At 28.2% G+C, this 6538-nt stretch overlaps 1 pseudogene; it reads right to left on the bottom strand.

The window, feature by feature from the left end:
* Positions 1–3014: 3014 nt before the first annotated feature.
* Positions 3015–5813, bottom strand: LOC115696543 (uncharacterized; annotated as a pseudogene).
* Between the last annotated feature and the right edge of the window lie 725 nt (positions 5814–6538).

Here is a 6538-nt window from a genome sequence, read left to right on the forward strand (position 1 = left end):
ACAATGGATTTTAATCACTAGTGTCTCCCAAGTCATAAGAAGGTGAGTTCCTAGAAACTCTCCCACTACGACGAGGTACCGTGAATTATGTCTAAGAAAACTAAATGGTATTGATCTCTTCGGTTGTGACAAGACAACAGAGGCAGTGGGATCATCATATATCAAATAAGATGATAGAACACTTTTGGAATCAAGAATTAAATATCTCCTTTATTTGCTACTTGTTTTTCAGACTTAGTCATTCTCTTAGAAAAGTAGTATTTGTTTGAACAAACACTTTCTTATCTATTGACAATGGGATGGTCCACCCCTAATCACTTAGAATAGCTAACAAACCATGGTTAACAGTTCTAGCTTTTCTTAAGATTTTGATTAGGTCATCCATGAGTCTAGTAATGATTTACATTAAGTATACAACCATTACATCATTCTGAAATTGTATTACCATAGAAGGACTTAGGCAACGACTAGTAACTAATCATCAATATGCAAATCGAAATTTCTGGGGAGGTAAGTTTGGATATAATTCAAAAATCAATTTAATGATCTTTGAACTGCATATCTACTAACTATTTCTCCACCCCTATCAGTTCGCAAGATCTTTAACCACTTACCTTAATGGTTTTAACCATTGCTAGAAATTAATGAAATTTTTTCTAACATTTCAAATTTCTTTGCTAAAAGGTATAATCTAGAGTTATCGTTTTAAGAATACAACGAAAAACTCATATCCACCCCTGAATGTACATCCATATGCGAATGAGTTGAACTACTTTCAGTGTATATAGGCATATTAACTCTTTGCAGAGATGGATCTTGTCAAATCCACTATGAACAAGATACAAATGCCATAGTTTAAAAAAAATGTGGTAGTGTCTATTGATGACATAGGTTTAGTTACATCAAAGAGTTCTTAGAATACTGCAAGTGGATCCTGGTCACAGAATACCTAACTCATATTCCATACAGTTTGAATCCATTAATAGAAGATGGATATTAAACACTTGAGAAAGTGTAACTGTATTGTATTCTGGAATTAGAAATATAAGAAAATTTCTGTTTGGATTCTAAAATTAAAGTCAAAGACTTAAATTCAACCAAATATAATGAGTAATTCTTTCTTGGACCACCACTACTATTTAAACTCTAAGTCAGATTTGCCCATGCAAGTAGGAGATTTCTAAGATTGAGGATTTATATCAATTGGGAATAGAATTTCGGGATTATAATCATATGCGTCATTTAATTTCTTAAGAGAAAATATAGAATGACATGAAATGATTTATAGACCATTCATCCAATGATATGTTATTGAGCTAATTTGAAATGAATAAGCTAAGAGGAATTAGGATAATTTTGTTTATAAATAAGAATCCAACGATGCTTCGATTAGCGAAAGACAAAGTAATCTTATTTATGTAATCTTCTTGTTTCATATTGTAAAAATACTAGTCTAAGGTGTCATCAATTGATGAACAGCTAGATGTTGCATATATAATATTTATCTTTCGAGATCTTACACTATTATGTATGTCTAATGGTGAAAATCCATTAGGGATTTATCTCATTAGAAAAACAAACATGTTAGACCCACAAAGAAGATTCGAAATTAAACTACAACTTAATAACAGAAAATAACATGGTTCAATATAAATTCATACACAATTCAGAAATTATAAACATATAGCAAGTAGGAATGACAAGTGAAAATACTAAAACATACAATCCTAAATAATTTCCAAGGTTTTCAACAAACTGATACAGTGTCCCGGTAGGCGAGAGTCAAAGTATCATTCATTGAATAGAGTTGTCAGCTCATCTAAAATGATAACCATTCTAGCAACCTTTTATTCGATCAAGATTGGAATTCAGCGTTGTCCCGTTTAGGCGAGAGTCAAGGCAATTCTATCTTATGAGCTTCCACCATTGTTTCATAATTTGCAAGTCAAGTATGGTCGCCACCATTAGGGTGATCTATACCATACAAAACACTTACAAACTACTTATCATGCGAGGTTAAACGGTGCGAAATTGCTAATGAACGTTCCTCCATTAGGGAGGATTACTCACTAAAACAAACGCGGTGTAAACCCACAATGAAGATCGAATGTCTTTTGATTAAAAGCTCATTATTTAAAAAAAAAAAGTTGTATTTTCTTTGATTCTCTTTATTTATTCTATTTATTTTAAATATATATTTATTTAATTAAAATTTCCAATTTAGAATGAAAAAAAATTCTAAATATAAATTTTAATTTAATATTTATAAATTTTACTTAGATGATATGAAAATAACATGAATTATTTCCATCTTAGTAATAATTTCCAATAAATATTTAGAAAAAATATTTAAGTTGTTACAAAATTAATTTAAATTAATTTACAACTCAAATTTAATTTTCTATAAATATATATTGCATTGCGAAAAATTAAAGTATTCAAGGATACAATTTTCAAAAATGCATGTTAAAATAAAAAAAATCCTGGAAAAATTATTCTAATTTAATGTTGGCCCAAAATTTATTAATAAAATTAATTTACAACAAAAAATATAATTTTCCTATTTAATTAAATTTATAAGAAAATTTTCAAATATTTAAGTATGATGATGAAAATCAACTTAAATATTAATTTTCTATTTAATTAAATACACTAGAAAAATACGTCAAGCAAAAATATCACCTATCTAGATTTTTCTTTGACTAATTAATTCAATTTCTAATAATATACTTTAATTCAATTTATTTTAAATTAATGAATAAATGAAAAAAATTTTGATTTAAGTTGGTCCATAAATTAATTAAAATCAGGGCCGTCTTAAACATTGTGGGGGCCCTATTTTAATTATAAAAATTAGGCCCCTTATAAAAAAAAAAATTATAATTTGTAAATAATATTTTTAAATATTACTATAGTAAGATAATATATTTTACAAAATTAAGCACAAATAAACTCAAATATTTTTATTAAAATTGTTATTATTTTTAATACAACTTCAAGCTGATATCAGCCTTCTACTTAAAAAGGGCCATCCTTCGAACACTCTTTGAAGCAAATTCATCAACCAACTCTTCAAATTTTACCGTCTCCAAAACATCATTTTCGATCGCTATTAATGCTAATCCATTAAGCCTTTCTTGTAACATGGTAGACCGCAAGTAGGACTTTAACAACTTTAATTTTGAAAAACTTCTTTCTGCAGAAGCAACTGTCACAGGAATAGTCAACAAAATTCTATATGCAATAATTGTATTCGGAAAACAATCTATGCCTTTCAAAAAATTTAATATGTCAATAGCTCTCATTTTTTCTCTTGGCAAGATTTGTCTTAATAATTTCAACTCCACACATAATTCATTCCCATCAATATCAGATTGTTCATTATGTTTCAATGCCTTTTCAAAATGACTACAACAAGACTTCAAATTTGCATTGTCTAACGATTGTAACTTGTCAGAAGTAAATAAGAAACCAAAAATATTTTCATAATCTTGATATTGTTCAAATCTCTTAGTAAGAGAAACAATGGCTTGGTCAATAAGGTAAAGAAAATAATTAATTCTAAAAGATTCCTCTCCAGATAACCCAACAAATGGGGTATTCAAATTTTCATCAAATTGCTTTTTTCTTCGAATTATGCGCCTTTGAGGAAAAACTGGATCGATATTCATTTCAATAGCAATTTCCTTAGCACTATTCAAGGCATTATAAAAACCTGTTTCTCTATATCGCTCAAAAAAAGAAATTAACTCCTTTATTTTATCCATAGCAACATCAATAAGCATATCCTTTGATTGTAAAAGCTTGCTAACCAAATTAATTGAAGATAAGATTTCAAACCAAATAATAATTGCTATTACAAACTCAAAATCACCAAGTTCATTTGTTGCTAAGGATTTTGCTTCACTTCTGATTTTAGAATCAAGTCCATCATTTTCTGACACTTCAAGTAAAGCTTCTCTAAAATCTAACATTTGAGATCTTATAGCCTTAACACTATCTACACGACTCTCCCAACGAGTGGATGACAATGGTTTCGGAGTCAATCCTTTCACATTATCTTTCAAAATTTGTCATCTCTTAGTAGAATTGGCAAAAATCGTATAAATGCGTTGAATAACTCCAAAAAAATCTCTAGCTTTACTACATGATTCAGCCATATCACACAAAATCAAATTAAGACTATGACAACCACAAGGAGTATAAAAGGCTCTTGGATTTATGTCTAAAAATTTCTTTTGAACACCTTGATGTTTTCCTTTCATATTTGATCCATTATCATAACCTTGCCCTCGCACATCAAATATGTCAAGATCAAGTTTTTTTAGCTCATTTTGTAGCACATCAAAAAGTCCTTGACCAGTTGTATCATTCACATTTAAAAATCCTAAAAAAGATTCTTCAATGCTAACAGAATGTGAAGAAACATCCACATATCTCAATATCAAGGACATTTGCTCTTGATGACTAACATCAGGAGTACAATCAAGTATCACAGAAAAATATTTTGCTTGTTTAACTTTTTTAATGATTTCAGTTTTGATTGCAGAGCCAAGCAAAAGTATTAATTCGTTTTGGATGTTATGTCCTAGATAATGAATGTGAATATCGTCATTTGTAATGCGTTTAACATGTTCTTGGATAACAGGATCAAACTCTGCCAACATTTCAATTAAGCCTAGAAAATTACCATTACCATTTTGATACAATTTCTCATTAGATCCACGAAAGGCCAAATTATGTTTAGCAAGAAATTTAACTATTAAAATAATTCTTTGTAAAACTTTTTTCCAGTGATCTTTTTCTTTTTCAATTAGTCTTTGAGTCGCTTTATCAATTGTTTGATTCTTTTGGAGTCTTAGACGCAATTCATACCAAGTGGTCATATTTTTAACATGTTCCATGCTTATCTCATGCTCTCTAAGTCTTTCACCAATATGTACCCAATCACTAAAGCCTTCATTTATTAATCGTCCTCTAACAATCCCTGCTTTAAAAACTTTGCAACAAAAACAAAATACTCTATCTAACTCTTTTGAATAAACAAGCCAATCTCTATCACACTTCTCTCCATTTGATAAAACTCTAGTATACAAATTAGCAGTGAATCGTCTAGAAAATTTACCCTTAGGGCCAGTCATAATAGAACAATCTCTTTTTGGACCCTTCATCACTAATAAATCAATCATTTTTGGATCAAGAGCATCCCAATTTCTTGGATCAAATATATCAAGTAAATTTTTAAATGAGTTTGTTTGCTCCGCATTGTCATTATTATTATCCTCTAAAATTTTATTTTCGAGTGAATTATTCAAATGATCATCATTGCAATTTTCAGAATCAAAATTTTGATTTTCTATATTATCATTTTCAATAGGCACATCACCTGTATTTTTCACATTATCATTTTCAATAGGCATGTCACCTCTATTTTCCACATCATCATTTTCACTATGATTCTCAATAATAGGCAGCATATTTTCAGAAATTTCAACATCAACAACATTATGATTATGATTTTCAAAAAAAACTTGTGGTTCTTTTATAATAAATTTGTCAAGAGCTCCTCTTTGAGATTGAGTTAACTCCTCAATTTTTTTCTTTTTCTTACGTTTTTCATACCCAGACTCATATTTTTTAATTTTAAGAGACATAGTAAAAAAAAAACAACAACAACTAATATAATATTTCAAAGAACAATTAAGACAGTAATAATTATTATTTGGAAGTTCAAAAAGGGATGAAAGAACCTGATGTTTGCTGCTATTCCGTCTTCAAAGTTAAAACGTCAAATTGAGAAAATTCAAAGTCGCCAATTGCCCAATGCCCATTTGAAATTAATTTTTGATTTATGCAATAATATTTCTGCAATAAGTAAATTTATTAATAAACAGTAATTAACTAAATAACAATTAACAATTAATCTCAATTAAAAAAAAAAAGTTGACAAAAATATGATTGATTGGCGGTATTAAACAAGGGTGAATTTACATCATATACAGAGTACATACTTCTTTTTCTCCATTAGTTTCAGCATTATATAAATAGGTACATTTAGTTTTTTTAAAAAATAAAAGGTAAAAAAACAAGGAAGAAGAAACTAGCTAACTACTAATATATGAATATTATTGATGATGGCTAGTAGATTAAATATAACAAAAATACAGATTTAAAAATAATAAACAACGTAGATAAAATGAGCAAAGAGTAAATATTAAACACATACCTTCTATTAATCGTTGATAAATTTGCCTCAAGAAATTTCAATGAATGATATTATTCTCTAATTTTTTTATTTTATATTTTCTATCAAAGAAAAGAAAACTAAAAATATAGATTAGAGCAAAATATATGTAATGCCTTTCCTCTCAATTCTCTGAAACAATTTTAATTTTTAATTTTGATGAAAAGCTTAAATTAGATATTTATATATAGTCATATAAAAGGTTTGAAAAAAACAACTAAATAACATTAATAAATTTTAAAAGAATTGTACCGTTACTTACATTGCTAGCCTATAAATTAGGGAATTTAAAGA

The sequence above is a fragment of the Cannabis sativa genome, chromosome 7 (assembly GCF_029168945.1).
Source record: "Cannabis sativa cultivar Pink pepper isolate KNU-18-1 chromosome 7, ASM2916894v1, whole genome shotgun sequence".
Taxonomy (NCBI): Eukaryota; Viridiplantae; Streptophyta; class Magnoliopsida; order Rosales; family Cannabaceae; genus Cannabis; species Cannabis sativa.